Source organism: Hyperoodon ampullatus (genome assembly GCF_949752795.1).
Source record: "Hyperoodon ampullatus genome assembly, chromosome: 3".
Taxonomy (NCBI): domain Eukaryota; kingdom Metazoa; phylum Chordata; class Mammalia; order Artiodactyla; family Ziphiidae; genus Hyperoodon; species Hyperoodon ampullatus.
Window position 1 is genome coordinate 150,447,575 of NC_136916.1, and position 17,549 is coordinate 150,465,123.

General features: G+C 47.5%; 1 protein-coding gene across 3 annotated transcripts in view; it reads right to left on the reverse strand.

Moving 5' to 3' along the window:
- Positions 1–17,549, reverse strand: part of DPF3 (double PHD fingers 3) — a gene marked incomplete at both ends in the record, with an annotated part of 264,076 nt that overhangs the window by 82,932 nt on the left and 163,595 nt on the right. The window lies entirely within an intron of this gene.

A 17,549-nucleotide genomic window follows, 5' to 3' on the forward strand; every position in this document is an offset into this window, starting at 1 on the left:
GAGTAGGCATTTCTTCTTTGACCTCCTTGAATTATAGTTATGACGGCACTGAGGACCTCTCTTAAGGACAGTGTCATATCGATTTCATCTTGATGTCAACAACTCCACCTGCCGTGTTGCCATGCACATTTTACACCTTCAAAACATACCCATTGAATAGTTGATGAGTGAACACAGAAACGTTTTGTAGGAAAGCAAGGAGATGGGGGAGGAGGTAAGTGTGTAGAATCGGCTCCATCTATCCACATGAATCTCACACTAATAGTTCTTAAAACCTACAAAACCAAACCCAAGCAAAAAGCTTCCCATATCTTCTTCCCCAATACCATAGAAAGGTTTAGAGCAGATCCTTTTGCTAGAAGAGAGATTCTCAAAGAGTAGTCACCAGACCAGCCCCATCAGCATCACCTGGGAAGTTGTTAGAGATGCAGTTTCTTGGGCTCCATCCCAGACCTACCGAAGTGAAAAGTCTCGGGGTAGGGCCAGGCAATCTGTGTTTTAACGGGGCCTGCAGGTGATTCCGATACACCCTACAGTTTGAGAACCACTCTGCTAGAAGATTGAATATATTGAGGCTTGACTCTGCCCGCCCTGCGTGCGCCTGCCCTTCTGGATGGATGGAGGTGGCAGCAGGGGGCAGCAGGAGGCAGCCCTGAGACCTGTGTTCAGTTATCAGAGGAAACAGAAGCGGACAGCACACAGTGGCCCTGGAAGCCAGACCCCTTACCCACAATCCCTGTATGCAGAGCTTTCCAGGCGGAGCTTAATTTTTCACCACCTGCTTATATCATGTCATTCCTGCATCACCAGGTCTTCAAGGAAACATTTATTAAACACCTAATGTGTACCCAGCCTTGAAGCACCGGAGGACAAAGACAAATGAGCCCCAGTCCCCTCCCTCCAGGAGTCCAAAGTCTAGCAGAGGAGATATACATGTCAACTAGGAAGGAGGGAGGTGGGATAAATGCACCAATGCGAGCCTGTGCCCCGCAAACAGGAGGGGCCAGCTCACGGGCTTAAGTGGGGTGGGGGGATGGCTTCCCAGAGCAGGTGGATGAGCCGCAGCTTTTGAGAGAGCAGGACATCACCAGGCAGACAAAGGAGGAGGGCACACGGGCACCAAAGCACATCCCGCCAGCACCTTTGGGGAACTGCAGGATATTCAGTAAAGCCAGTGGGAAGGGGGCATCCGGGTGGGTATGAGGGGGACTAAGGAGAGGAAGGCGGGCAGGACTTTATCCCGACAGTGGGAAGTCGGGGGAGGACTGTATGTATCCCGAGGACCAACTTAATCAGATTTACATTTTAGAAATACTGCTTAAGGTTATAGTGCAGAAGATGGATTTGGAGGTGGCAATAGGCTCCTTTAATTTTCCGTGTGTGAACAATGAGGACTTTGGGGTAGGAGAGAGGTTAGAGAGAATCTGGTAGAAGGGGGAGCGGGTGGGAGTCAGCAGAAAGGAGCAGCGCAAAATGCCTTCCACAAACTCGGCCTTCCTCACCACGCGCCATCCAGCCCCCATCCAGCCCCCCAGCCTCACCTGAAGCCACCTCTGCCTCCTTCCCAGCCCTCCTGCCCACTGGCCCTTTCGTTTCTTAAACATTTTTCTTTCCACCACAGAGCCTTTGCACAAGCTCTTCCCTCTGCCCAGAATGTCCCGCAGCCCCACTTTGCCTGATTAACGCTTCACAATCCTTCAGTTCTCGAGTCTTTCCAATCACAATTAGGACACTGGTGTGTTACCTTCCCAGGACTAGTCGTGTATCAATATGTGTCTCTCCCACCAGCAGCAAGCGTGGCAGGCCCTGTGTGTTTGCACACTGTTGCAGCCCCAGTGATGAGCTCGGGGCCTGCACTCGATGTCAGCTAAGGGAAGCAATAAAAATACCTAGGTTTCTGACTTGGGCAACTGGGTGGAAGCACATAGGAGGAAACTCAGATTTAAAGAAGGAAGGGAATGAGTTCAGTCTGGGGTTGGCTTATACACCTGGCACTTGGGAAAGAGATGTGGATGTTGGAGTTGCCAGGTGGCAGTGGAAGTGATGGATATGGAGAGAAAAGTGCCAGGAGAACAGGAGGAGAGAAAGAAGAAAGGTGGACACAGGACAGAACTCAGAAAACACCGCTATCTTAAAGAGTCTGGTGAAGAAAGAGAAACCAGTTTAAAATGTTTAAGAAACACTCACAAAGGAGTGAGCAACATAAGCCAGAGGAGCAGTGCTTCCAGGTGACAGAAGCGATGACACCACCAGTCACGGCCCCTGCTAACAGCTACTGAGCGTGTACCACGTGCCAGGCCTGTTCTGATGCTTCAAGTAGATCAGCTCACAGCCACGCGCATCCCCATTTTACAGAGGCGGAGCCAGGATAACGTCTTGGCCCCAGAAGGGCCAAGAAGGCTGGGGACTCAGAAGACAGCACTGGGCTTGGCAATTAGCAGGTCACCTGAGTGAGCAGGGAATCCACAACCTCGAGTAGGATGACACAAGGCTACAGGAAGCTGGGATGCTTTGGGGAATGAGGAAGTGGTGATGGGGCCGACAGACCATTCCTTCCAGCATGGCTGTGGAAGGGGAAAGAGTCAGCTGGTGGGCAGATGGGACTGCAGATGGGACTGCAGAGTCCAGGGAGGCTGCGTGGGGATTGTCCTTTAACAGAACAGATCTTGAGCAGGCTCGTAGGCTAAAGGGAAGGAGGCAGGAGGGAGGGGAGTTTGAGAGGCAGGGTTAGGAGAGACTGGAGTTCATGGAGCAAGATGCCTGACCCCAAAACCAAGCTGCTGACCCAAGTCCCAGTCCTTCAAATGACTTCATCCTAGGGACGAGAGATTTCTAAGATTTATTTTGGTTGAAGTGCATCTGGGTCAGACTGCTACATTGTGATGAAAAGAAACGCCTTGGAAATCCTGCTTTGACTGGTTTGGAAGAGAAGGAAAATCTAGCACTGTCTCACCTTCTAGATGTATTTCATCACATCTCCCTGCCACTCTGAACACTTGTGAGCCAGCTTCGTAGACGTGTGACCTGTACACTCAGACAGGGTCCTGGGTTCGGGAGGGTCCCACACCTAGTTAACGCGTTGCTCCTGCCATCCTGAAATTTTTAATACTATGAAACAAAGGGGCCCTCATTTGCATTTTGTACTGGGCCCTGTACATTATGCATCTGGCCTTGGAAACCATTTGGGGCAGGGGGTGGAGATCTGGGACTAAGTTATTCCAAACAGCCACCTTGACCGTGTAAGAGCTGCCACAGTGAATGCAGGACCCAGCCAGCTCTAGTCGAGGGCAAAATTTCCCTCTGAGGTAACTAGGAAGCCTGGCCAGCGGGGTTAGCCACTCAGCAGTGGTCATTTTAGTGCCATCAACAGCTCTGGCCCTTCTTCTGGGTCGACCCTCCCTTCAGAGAGGCAGGCTCTGTATTGATGTGTGGGTAGGCTAGATCCGAACTGCCTGGGTTCAAATCCCAGCTCCGTTGCTGACTGACTGTGACCTCGGGTGAGTAGCTAAATCTCTCTGTGCCTCAGCATCCTCTCTGGAAAACGAGGATGATCATGACAGCACACCTACTGCACAGCTGTAAGGCTATGTGAGAGAATACATATAAGTGGTGCTGGGAAAACTGGACAGGTACATGTAAAAGTATGAGATTAGATCACTCCCTAACACCATACACAAAAATAAGCTCAAAATGGATTAAAGACCTAAATGTAAGGCCAGACACTATCAAACTCTTCGAGGAAAACATAGGAAGAACACTCTATGACATAAATCACAGCAAGATCCTTTATGACCCACCTCCTAGAGAAATGGAAATAAAAACAAAAATAAACAAATGGGACCTAATGAAACTTAAAAGCTTCTGCACAGCAAAGGAAACCATAAACAAGACCAAAAGACAACCCTCAGAATGGGAGAAAATATTTGCAAATGAAGCAACTGACAAAGGATTAATCTCCAAAATTTACAAGCAGATCATGCAGCTCAATATCAAAAAAACAAACAACCCAATTCAAAAATGGGCAGAAGACCTAAATAGACATTTCTCCAAAGAAGATATACAGATTGCCAACAAACACACGAAAGAATGCTCAACATCATTAATCATCAGAGAAATGCAAATCAAAACTACAATGAGATATCATCTCACACCGGTCAGAATGGCCATCATCAAAAAATCTACAAACAATAAATGCTGGAGAGGGTGTGGAGACAAGGGAACCCTCTGGCACTGTTGGTGGGAATGTAAATTGATACAGCCACTATGGAGAACAGTATGGAGGTTCCTTAAAAAACTACAAATAGAACTACCATACGACCCAGCAATCCCACTATTGGGCATATGCCCTGAGCAAACCATAATTCAAAAAGAGTCATGTACCAATATGTTCATTGCAGCTCTATTTACAATAGCCAGGACATGGAAGCAACCTAAGTGTCCATCAACAGATGAATGGATAAAGAAGATGTGGCACATATATACACTGGAATATTACTCGGCCATAAAAAGAAACGAAACTGAGTTATTTGTAGTGAGGTGGATGGACATAGAGTCTGTCATACAGAGTGAAGTAAGTCAGAAAGAGAAAAACAAATGCCGTATGCTAACACATATATATGGAATCTAAGAAAAAAAAAAGGTCATGAAGAACCTAGGGATAAGATGGGAATAAAGACACAGACCTACTAGAGAATGGACTTGAGGATATGGGGAGGGGGAAGGGTAAGCTGTGACGAAGTGAGAGAGTGGCATGGACATATATACACTACCAAATGTAAAATAGATAGCTAGTGGGAAGCAGCCGCATAGCACAGGGAGATCAGCTCCGTGCTTTGTGACCACCTAGAGGCATGGGATAGGGAGGGTGGGAGGGAGGGAGATGCAAGAGGGAGGAGATATGGGGATATATGTATACATATAGCTGATTCACTTTGTTATAAAGCAGAAACTAACACACCATTGTAAAGCAATTATACTCCAATAAAGATGTTAAAAAAAAAAAAGAGAATACATTGAAAATAGTGCAGGGCTCACAGTAAGCCTCAGCCACCTTCAGCTGCTATTGTCAACACTGTGGATCCGCAAAGGGAATAAACCCTAAAGGGAAGGGGGTGGGGAGGACTAGTAGTTTCTCCTCTGATGTCTGGGGTGATGGAGTTGCAAGGAAAAGAATGTTGGGAAAGATACATTCTGAAAATAAAGTATTAGAACCATCTGCTATCCCTTTATCATGTCAGCAATCTCACTCCCCACTCTTGTGCAGAATCAGACTGAGCCCCAAGACAGCTGAAGCATTCAGAGAGGGCTGCGCCCCCATCCTCCCACTCCAGTCTCCTTCCCCAGGGCAAGCTCCTTGGCGTCATGCGCCCCTGAAGCCATCACCCCTGGGACCAGGCACAGGCCTGTGCACAACATCAGGTCCTTCTTTTCACCTTGGCAGCACGCACCTGGATTGTGTGTTCCAGGCGCCATGCACGTGGAGAGGAACGGCTGTGACAATGAGGAAGGTCCAGCTTGCCTTCCCCTCTCTCCTTCCCCCTGGGGCAGATCCATCTGTCAAGCTGCAGAATTAGTGCTTGCCCACTTCCCAATCCAGAGCTGCATTCGCCAGGCAGGACCTCCTGTCTGGAGTTATGAATACCTTCAGTGCCACCCCAGAATATTTACAACACGCTTCTGCCACCCCACTCCAGCCCTATACCACTCACTCCTTATGAGGATGGGGGAGGAAGCGGAGAAGGGGGAGGAGGGAGGAACAATCAGGGGCAGTTTGTGTGAACAAAGCCGGCTGCAGCAGACAGCAGAATCCTTCCTGCCAGGGAGAAGCGGCTGCCTTCCCCACTGATAACTTAATGACTCTGGCACATTTTCATCAGCCCAACTTGGAGCACGCAGTGGGTATCTGAGCCAGTGGTTTCCGAGAGCCTGAAAGCAGCGACAGAAAGCAATTACAGGATGAGCGTCCAAGAGACAAAGCCTGGACCTTGGGAGTCACCGGGCCACATCTTTTTCCCAGCTCTGCCCTGTGGCACTTACACACAGCCCTGAGGACACCACTTCCCTTTCTCTGCAGCTTGACTTCCTCTTCTGTAAAATCGACCCAGCAGTGCCTGTCACCTGCCAATGCCTCCAAGGCATCATACTTACAGACTATCAGGCAGGCACACATTCTTACACTGAATCTCACAACAGCTCAGGAGGTAGGGATTATCATCCCATTTTACAGAGAAGGAAACTGAGTCTGGGGGGCATTGAAACAATTCACTAAATGGCAGAGTCGGGATTTGAACTCAGGCCTGTCTGACTTTGAAGCACACAGAATCAAAGACGTGCTAGTCATTCTCCATCCACCACCCCTCCCAGAGCCTGGAGCTGACCTTGATGGCCTCTTGCCCTCTGCTTCCGGTGGAGTTTGGCCATCGGGAGGCACTGGCAGGAGAACGGAGGGTGACAAGAGAGGCGGTGGGGATCTGTGCCCTGCCCACCCCACTCGGGCTACCCTCCCTCCCAGGTCCAGCTACCCCTGGGAGCCAATGTCCTCCGTGCTCCTTGGAACTCAGGATGGGGAGGGCTCCCCCTCTCCCTTGTTGCTACCTTTATCCTGCCCACACCTCCACAATCACTCTGACATGAAATTCTCTGCCATTCAGCCCATCTAAGGTTGAAATTTATGTCCTGCTGGAGCCAAGACAAATACAAACAAGGGCCATTTTGACAGGAGAATCATAGCCTACCAGACCGGTTCAGATGTTTGGGGACCTCCACACCTTCCTGAAAACCCTCGGTCTTCTCTCTGCAGAACCATCAAGGCGGGTGGAGGACTGTCTATACCAATCCCCCGGGTGGGAGGAAGCCTCAAGTGAGAAAAGCCCTGCTGTGAATGAGCTTGGGACAAAACCCAGGGAACACTGCAAAAAGCCACTAGCTCAGACTTGTGTACTCAGGGTGGGGTGTTAATCCCTACGACTATGTTAAATGCCTAGGCTTTTTCAAGAGCCAGTGATGGCTCCACAAAGCTCAAGTGATAAAAGTGGTGGCTTCACAAATGGCCCAGGTCCTGCAACATTTAGGCACCAAGAAGCTCCTCTTGGACAAGCACAGGTGGGCTTCCCTCCCCACCCCTTCTCAAGCCAGAGGCCAGCAGCGCGGGTGGCCTTCTGCAGACCTGGCGTCTGGCCCTGGCTCTGATACTAACCCACCGTACATCCTTAGACAAATCCCACAGCTTTCTGGACTTGGTTTCCCTATTTGTAAAATATGGCAGTTGCATCAGACCATCTCTAAGCCTTTCCATTCTAACACTGCACAACGCTTTGTTTCTCTGGGTCCTCTGAGGACTGTGTGCCTCCTGAAGCAATTATTCCCTCAACTGTGACAGAAAAATGATGTAGATTCCCAACCACAGGATCCACCCAGGGGCTTCCTACACCCTTCTCCCCACCCCACCAAGCCAGGTCGGCAGATGCCCTTCTGTGGCTTCATGTCTTCTTCCAGGCCACCCCTGATGCTTATTTTAAGCTGAATTCTTCTGGACAGAAACACAGGGGCTGGAGTAGGGGTGGGGTGTAATATCCTGATTTTTCAAAGCCACATTCCTCGGGGCCTGGCACTGACCCATATATTAGGAGTGAGCCCAGAGCCAGGATCTATCAAATGCCAGTGATCCACAAGTCCTGTGTCTTCATCAAGGGAGGGCATTCTGCGTATTTTAGGAATTTACTGTATGTGAACGTGGCTACATGTTTTTTTTTTTAAAAAAAAAAAACAAAAACAGGAAGAACGGAGATAGGCAACAAGGTTTCATTTCAAAATACTCTATAACCTGATTCTGGATCCCCCGCAGAGAAATGCAGAAACTTCCAAAACCAAAGCATTAAATGTGTTAGCAGAACTCTTTCCTGCTCTGTTGAGAAGCAGGGTAACATGATTCTGGTGAACTCTGGGGTCAGTTGTCCTACGTCAGCTAATTGGCTGTGTGACCTTGGGCAAGTTGCTTAATCTCTCCAAACCTCAGTTTCCTTGTCTGTAAAATGGGGATAAGAATAGTTTTATACCTCATGTGGGTATTGTGAGAACTGAATGAGTCTATCCTTGTAAAGTACTTAGCACATTGCCTGGCACGCAACAAATGTTCAACAAACAGTAGCTATTTCTGATCATTCAGTTCACCCTCAGAATGCTTCCCTGGTCTCTGACAACGCCAGCAGCCAGAGCACAAAACACCACTGGGGACTCAAGTGTGAAATAAGTACCCTTTCTTGAATTAGTAGAAAAAAAATAAATATTTATTGAGCATATTTATGAACCAGGCAGTGAACTAATTATTTTTACACACGGTCTCATTTCACCCTCTTGAAAACCCTCTAAGGTCAATCTTATTGTCCTCACTTGACAGAAAAAGAAACTGAGGCTCAGAGAGGTTTTTGTGATTTGTCCTCGGTCGTGGCTACGGAGTGTTGTAGCAAAGACTCAAATCCTGGGCTTCTGATTCAAGAGCCATCTTCTTTGGGCCACCATCCCTTATAGAGATGGTGTCTTTGATTCCTTATTCTAGTGAAATCATACATTAGCATGTCCTTAATTCACTTCAAGAGTCAAATATCATTTTTTTAATCTTCATGGAAAATAATTTAAATAAAAAATATTACTGTCAACATTTCTGGAGAAGATAAACAGAGAAAGGCAAAAAAATCAGGTGCAATATCATAAAGTATGGTAGCCTCCAAACATTTGGGAATCTGGCCAGTGTGCTCTCTTTGGGGATCTCTGGGTGAATATCTGACATAAATGCTCCTTCAGATGCTTGATTTGTGAGTCCTGGCCTACCAAGTGCATCTCAATGACCCTTACCTGAAGCAGGTCCCCATCCACCTGCCACATCGGTATAAGATCCTCACGAACTTTGGGGAAACAAATGTATACTAGCATATTTTAGACATTTCTGCCTGGATGTCCTGCCATTTCCACAAACCCATATGTCAAAGCTTCATCACTTCCCCAAATTACCTCCTCCTCCTCTAGAATATTCCAGTTAAGCCTCCCTCATGTCTCCATTACTCAAGCTCAAGACTTTAAGAGTCACTGTTGCCACCTCCCTCTCTCTTGTACCCCACATCCTGTCTGTCCTCTGCCAGGTTCTGTGGATTTTTCTTTCATAAAGTCTTGCTTGTTTGTCCCATCCACTTTGTTCCTGCTGTCACCACTGTCCAGACTTCATGTCTTCTCCTTCCTGACTGGAAAAGGCTCCTCTTAGCCACAGGCTTCAGGCTCTCTCCCCTGAACACCTAATCCTCATGATTAACCATTCCAGAGATGTCTCCAGGATCATCCATGATTCACCATTGACTCTGCGGGCCAAACTCTAAGCAGCTCAGTCTAATGTTCCCAGCATCCTTATCCAGCTCTGTGCCCCTCCATCTCCCTACCCAAACACTCTGCTTCAGCCACGCTGGTCTATCTTCTGTCCTGGTGTGTGCATCCCACATTCAACAATTTGGGAGCAGCCACTGTGCTGGGTCTGGGATGCAAGTTGAATATGACACGGTCTCTGCCCTCAGAAGGCTCACAGTCCAGCTTGAAGAATGGACAAATAGACAAACTGTTATCATACTATGTGAGAGGTAGCCTATGCAGAGTTATGTACAAGGTAAGGTAGATTCCAGGAAGAGATGAGTGACTGGTGGGGGGATAGGGAGATTGCAGGGGAGAGAGAGAGAGAGATTGCTAACTGGGATCAAGTCCTGGCCCTGCCACTTGTTCACTGGGTGACCTCAGGAAAGTTAATTAACCCCTTTTCTCCGCAGAATCCTTATCTGTAGGATGGGGATGATCATGGCTTCTATCTCCTGGTATTTTTCAAGGATTAAAGAATTAATATAGATGAAACCTAACACTCCAGGCCCATACTATAAATCAACAAACTTTTGCCATTACTATTATTACCTCCGGCTGATTCCCACATACCCCTCCTTCCCTGGAGACCTCCGTCAATTCGATACACCCTCACTGAGGACCTGCTTGGCATCCTAGGGAAGCACCCCCTGACATACCAGTCCCCAGCCCCAGACCACTCCCTCCCCTGGATTCCTGCAGTGCTCACTGCCTACTCAGTGAAAACTGCTTGTGGTATCTCCTCCTGGGATATCAGCCTATGTTGCCAACTACATTGGTGACAGAGGAAATAAGGGAAAGGCAAAGGTGGATGAAACAGTCATTAAGCACATACCATGCGCAAACATTTTAATATATATTATCACATGTAGCTTTCCTAACCGTGTACATCCCCACTCCACATCTCAGGACAATGGACACTCCCAGCAGCAAGACAATGTTCTGGAAAAATTCTGGATAACAAGCTAACAAGGGGCAGGGCCACAATCTGACCTCAGGCTTCTCACTCCAAAGTCAGCACACCTTCTTTGTGCAGCTCTTGCTAACCCACTTCCCTGACCCCCCACCAGGACTTGAAATAAGAGAAATCAAAGGCTGTGCACCAGGCACTTTGACCTCACAGTTCGGCTCCTAGGAAATAATAAAAGCATTATGCAAAGATATAGCTGCAGTATTGTTTTTAATAGCGAACAAATTTTAAACTGTCTAAACATCCAACAAGTGGAACAATGATTGAGCAAACTGGGGCATGGCCATATCATGGAACACCATATAGCCTTAAAATGTTGTCATAAAAATGTCCTTATTGACATGGAAGGATGGCCCTCATGGGTTGTTGAGTGGGGGGGATGGGTTAAAGTGGTAGGTATCACTTATTGGGGGAAGGGTATAGTAGACAGAGACAGCGAGAACCCTAAAATAGGATACAACAAAACAAAATGGAAATTACCTCCGAAGAGTAAGATTATGGGTGATTTTTATTTTTCCCTTTATGCTTATCTGTAATTTCTGATTTTTCTGCAATGAACGTATACTGTTTCTGAGTGGATAAGAAAGTAATTCAAGAGGGTGTGCACATAAGTATAAAACAAATTTATGATTACCAAAGGGGAAGGGGGCAGGGATAAATTAGGAGCTTGGGATTAACAGATACACACTAGCACATATAAAATAGATAAACAACAAGGATTTACTGTATGGCACAGGAAACTATATTCACTATCTTGTAATAACCTACAATGGAAAACAATAGAAAAAAAGAACAATATATATATAACTGAGTCACTTTGCTGTACATCTGAAACTAACACAATACTGTAAATTAACTATCCTTCAATTAAGTAAATAAATAAAAGAGGGTGTGAGTTACAGCCCAGAAAAGGCAAACCTAGGTTTGGTGGTCAATGGGCAAGGTTCTTGAGAGAGCTAGAGGGTATGAGGGCATGAATGAGAAATTTCAGCCTCTCCCCAGCCCTGTCTCCTACCAGCCCTGCTGGGGCAACCTGCAACCTGTGTCCAAGAAGCGAGGACATTTAAATATTTAAACAGCCCCAGCTTTGCAGGAACAAATGCACTCAGTCTCCAGGGATCAATCCCATGCCACAGGCCCTGCTCCACGAAGCAAGTTTCTGGGGCACGGAGCGTTTCCCACCCCTCCCCCGCCGCACCCCACGCAAGAACCTGCAAGATAATAGCGGCAACAACTGAGGGATGAGGCCGGCTTCCCTTCAGCCGCAAGGGCAGTCAGCCTGAAGGCCACGTTATTGGCTTTTACCACTGCAGCTCGAAGCTAAAAGCACGTGAGCCTTAGAGAATGGGGGACCTTAATGCCCTCAAAAATTTTTTTAATAAGACTGCAGTAGTCATCTGATTCTTCCTGGGCACTCAGGTATGGGGGAAACCGGAGTGATTTTTAAGGAGGTTGAGGTCAAGCAGAGTTTCTAGAACGCCTTGGGAGCAACTGTGCCTGCCCCATGCGCCAATCCAGGCTGCTCTCGGCCCCGCGGGGTGGTCTCCTGATATCCCACGGCCCAGCATCCTGTCTCTCGGGAAAAGAGCCTCATTGTTAAGCTGAGAAGAAAGGAGCCCATGGTGTGGGGGAGACGGCTGATTGAGGAGGTCTAGAGACTCAAGAAAGGAGCTCCCCATCATGGACAAATGAGGAAAGTGGTGCCAGAGCCACTGAGGGGTGGAACCAAGACTACACCTCCAGACCCTGCTTCTTGCCCCATACATTCTCCCTGGGGTATATACCACCCAGAAGAGCAGGGAGGGACGCAGACCCTCTTCTGACACTGCCCCCACTGGACAGAGTTACACCCCACCAGATTTCTAGAAGGGAGGAAACACTGTGAAGTCACAGGCCACACTATGGAAAATACACGTCTGTGGGATGAGGGTGGCAGAGGACAAAGTTCTCGCTGATATGGAGGCTGAGTTGAGAGGGATCACTCCTGACGTGGGAATACCTGACATGACTCAGAGGTGAGTCAAGTTCCCAGGAGGGCTTCCATCATGTCTCTTTGCCTTTTGTCACTAAGCTACCCTAATGACCCAGTTAGGGGTGGGAGGCAGAGTGATTTTAATAGATTTAAATTTAAAAGGCTCAAAATTATGTAAACTATTCCACTCCACTTCAGCTATAATTACTGCCTGACTCCAGCTTACCAACCTGACACCTGGAAGCCGCCTGTCAACAGTAGCCAGGGCTTCACCTCATAAATAAAAAATAAAAACAATGAGCAAGCGCTCATTCTTTCACAGTTAAAGCATGTTTTTCCTCAGCTCTTAGGACAGCCAAACTCCATACTGGTTTGGAGGAGGGCACATTTAGCCAGAGGTTTGTACAGAGATGTGCTGGGGGTGTATCAGCTCTGGAGCTGGAGGAATGAGGATTCATATCCCTGCTTTAGCATTAACCAGCTGTGTGATCTCGGACAAGTTCCCTCACCCCTCTGAGCCTGTTTCTTCTCCGTAAAGTGAGGTCAATTGTCCCTGCCTCTCAAGGTTAGTGTGGGGATTTACAGAAATAATGTACATAAAATGCTTAGTTAGCACAGCGCTCTGCACACATAAGCACCCATTATCAGGGGTTATCACCGTAATCAGAAAAAGCTGGGAGCAAAAGACAAGTGTTGGCAAGGGTGTGGGGAAGTTGGAGCCCTCGTGCGCTGCTGGTGGGAATGCTAAATGATGCAGCCGCTATGGAGAGCAGTATGGAGGCTCCTCAAAGAATTAAATATAGAACTACCATCTGATCCAGCAATCCCACATCTGGGTATTTATCCAAAAGAGTTGAAATCACGATCTCAAAGAGATATTAACACTCCTATGTTCATAGTAGCGTTATTCCCTCTAGCCAAGACGTGGAAACAATCTAAATGCCCATCAATTAATGAATGGATAAAGAAAATGTGGTATACACATACAACGGAATATTAGTCATCCTTTAAAAGGAATATTGCATTATTCAATACGCAGTCACACAGATGAACCTCAAGAGCAATATGCTAAGTGAAATAAGCCAGTCCTAGAAAGACAAATACTGCATGAGTCCACCTATATGAGTTATCTAAAGTAGACAAATTCAAAGCATCAAAGACTGGAATGGTGGTTGCCAGGGGCTGGTGGGGAGGGGGTGATAGGAAATTGCTAACCAACAAGCATAAAGTTTCCATCAAGCAAGATGAGCAAGCTCTAGACATCTTCTGTACAACAATGTACCCCTACTGAACAACATATATTGTGCACTTAAATATTTAAGAGGGTAGGTCTCAGGTTAAGTGTTCTTTCTACAATGTAATTAAATTTAATTTTTTTCAAAGAAATAATTGGGAAAGGAAAAAAAAAAAACTTCACAAATCACTTCCATTGTGCCCCGCAGAAGGGCAAATGGGTGCTTTGTTCCTCCCTAAATGGCTGAAGCTTAGAGACAAAATGTTCTCCCTCTCCCTGAGCATCACCCCATCACCACCATCTTCTTTCCTATGATGCTCCTTGAACAAAGAAAATAGAAAAGCGAGTCTCTCATCAGGAGTCTGCCCCAGTGATGCTAACAGAAAATCCAGGGCTGGGAACAGTTAGGAAGAGAAACTCTTGAAATTATTTTCAAAATATCTCAGTAGCCCAAACCCAAGGATTTCTTTCATACGTCTATCCCCAGTTATCATCTCACCTATAAAAGGGAGTTAAATACATTATTGGGATTTAAAGCCATTAAGTAAACTAAAGTCAAGTGCTGGGTTGCTGAATTTTATTTCGGACTACTGAGTTTTATATCAATGTTGAAAGAACAGGAAAGGAAAGATTCTGAAGAGACCAACTAAAACAGCAATGCAAGCTGGTGGCACTCTGCCTGGAGAATTCCTGGAGATTCCAGAACTTCCAGATGCAAAAAACAGGGAATAATAAAAGGGCTGATCAGTCAGAGGCCAGAAGGCTTCGAATTTGAATGAGGTAGACCAGTCATTCTCAAAAATCAGTATTCATAATTATCACCTGAGAAGCTCTCAAAAATGCAGATTCCTAAGCCTGCTCCCAGTGATTCTGACGTAGGAGCTCTGGTGTGAGGCCCAAGAATCCACATTTTAATAAACATCTTGGTTATCTCTGCACAGGTAGTCCAGGTCCACACTTTGACCAGCACCAACAGCCTTTCCTACAAAGTCACATGTAGGTGCTTTGCTGTAGGGAATGAACACTTTCCTTTTGGCAAGAGGTTGAAAGGGAAGAAACAGAACTTTAATCCTGAAGCTGGGTAAACTTTCAGGATAATTAATAGAGATTGGTTACTTGCTGGAAAATGAAGTATTCATCTACACACACACATGGATTGGGTAAAAAATAAATTATGTTCAGATGATTTTAATATTTCTCTGAGATGGAATAAATTCAAGGGCTGAGTGAAAGGTAACAAGCAAACTATCTATCACCTGAAGTTATCAGCTAAGATAATATTTCAACCACCCATCTTGAAAGGGAAGCTTGGACAGAGAACAGAGCAGGACAACTATATAGGAATATACACCAGGAATGGTTAAATACAATCACATCTGAAAAATAGCTACAACTACTCCACAGAAACCCGGAAAGAGGTGGTGGGGTCCAAGGTGGCCTAATATTTTCATAAATAACTCGAAAGATGGAGTGGGGATTATGCAAATCAATCCATAGACAATACAAAAATGGCAGGGATTGTGAATCTGTGGTGAATGAAATTTAACTACTGGGCAATGTCTTTAAATTTGCCTTTATTGAATCTTGCTTATTGAAGTCACATATTATTGTATCTCTTTATGGAGACTCAATAGGGCCAAATGCAGAGTGATTTATGGAAGCAGGAATAATCAAATGTAGAAGTAGAAAAGAGCACACACCTGGAGAGGCATTGGCCCGGGGGTCAGGACAGGTACTGGGTGGGAAGTGTTTGAGATGGTGCACAGTGCAATGGGGTGGTCAATTACTTCTATTCTCTACAGATGTGGGTGGTGTTAAAAGCCCATGTGTAAAATAAACAAGGAAATGTGTCTGTTACTTTTTGAACCACTTGGCCTGGGTGCTACTTCCAATGAAAGTGCTGAGCTTAAATTAAACCTGGAAGAGAATTCAGAGCTGGCCCTCGCAGAAATTATGGGATGCGTCCCCAGGTAAACCAAGAATACAAGGGGATGTTAAGAGGGCCTCCAGCATAGACGAAATCCTGAAGGTGCCTATTTGTTGGGAAAAGATGCACAAAAGCTAAGCAGGCCTGTAGGAGAGAAAAATTTCAGCTCGTATTAAGGAAAAAACAATCATTCAAAGCACAGTTGGAATCATGGAAGAAAGGGCAGCTTATGGTAACACCATCCCTGGGGACATTCAAGGAGTTGACGAGACACCTCTCTACTTAGGATGCATTAGAGATTATTAAAAGCATTCCTTGCTCAGCTGGGGGGTGGGTGGGAGGTGGGCGGGAGGTGGGCCTTGTGACCTCTCCAAAGGTCATTCGTATCCCAAAGGATCACATGTCTGAAGGGCACCAGATAAAAATAAAGTCTATTAATCACTGAGCTGCCACACAATTTCCTAAGAGAGCCAGGATAGAGACAGGCGTTCCACGATGGACCTTGTCCCGCCGAGGGAGGAAAAAGCAGGCAGCGCCTGTGCAGGCAGAGCCAAGACATCAGCCCCTGAGACTTCCAGAAAGCTGCCACCAGGCCTGCAATCAGGCCTCCCAAGCTCCACAGGGTAAACAGGAGGAGGAAGAGAGCCCGTGGGGAGGGGAACAGGAAACAGCAAATGGCACCGAGAGCCCTAAACAAAGCCGCAGGAGCTCAGTGGCGAGGGGGTGAGCCAGGCCAGACAGGGACACCCACAAGGGTGCTTCATGGATTTAATACTAAGGAGGCAAAGGCAGGGAAGACAGGAACTGAGGGGAGGGTGGAGAAGGGAGCACGGGTGTGTCTGGGATTATTTCCGGCTGAGAACCCAATGAAAGCTGGAGAGAGAGCGTGAAAGGTAATCCCACTGTCTGCGGTAGCAGAAAATCTCCTAAGAAAATACAGCTTTTTGAAAGAGGAATGGAGTGGCAATGCCCCAGTTCCAAAGCAGCTCTTGGCCTTCTTGATAGCTGGGCTGCTCTGGCCAGACACAGCTAGAAAGCCTGCCCCCTGGGGGTCTGAAGGGCCCTTCCCAGCCCAGAATCAGTCTCCCGAGGGCTAGCATGCTTGGGCTTTTATACATCAGAACAAAACTGAACCCCAGCCAGGAAGCAAGACCCAGGCGGAAGCAGGCACCTCCTGGTGTGGCCGAGAGACACCAGACCCACGCCCCGCTCCCTCCTCATCCTGAACCGGCCTGGCTTGGGATGGAGATGTTACCTGCAGGAGTCGTCTCAGGAATGTCATCTGCACGGTGTATTAAGCAGCCAAGTGGGGGTCATGGAGTTTGAGTTCTTCTAGCAAAATGTTCTCCAACCAGCTGTCACCCCACCGGGCACAGAACAACTTTTTGAAATCAAAAGAGGCCAGTGAAGAGGGAGGAAAAGGGCACCACCCACGATGTACTCCCTGTGCCCCATCGTCCCCTGGGTCTCTCCCACTTTCACAGAGACTGCAGACACTGGCAAGACGGGCAGGACGCCCGAGGAACCACTGTGCCCGGGGCCCTGCCTCCGCGATCCCGCTGCCATCCTCACTGCAGCCCCTTCTCGCCCACGGCGGAGCTCTGTTTCCTCAGAGAGGAGAAGGTGGGAAGGGAAAATGGTCAGGGAGAGAGGTTTCGAGGGCTGCCCTTGCCATGGAGCGAGCAGATGGCACCCGATATGGTGAGAAGGTAACTAGGGAAAGGACTTTTTTTTTTTTTTTTTTTTTTGGCTGCACCACACGGCATGTGGGATCTTAGTTCCCCGACCAGGGATTGAAACCAGGCCCCCTGCCATGGAAGCTGGAGTCTTAACCACTGGACCACCAGGGAAGTCCCTAAGGCAAGGCTTTTAAATTCACCCCCCAGGGGCTTCCCTGGTGGCGCAGTGGTCGAGAGTCCGCTTGCCGATGCAAGGGATGCAGGTTCGTGCCCCGGTCCGGGAAGATCCCACATGCCGCAGAGCGGCTGGGCCCGTGAGCCATGGCCACTGAGCCTGCGCGTCCGGAGCCTGTGCTCCGCGGCGGGAGAGGCCACAG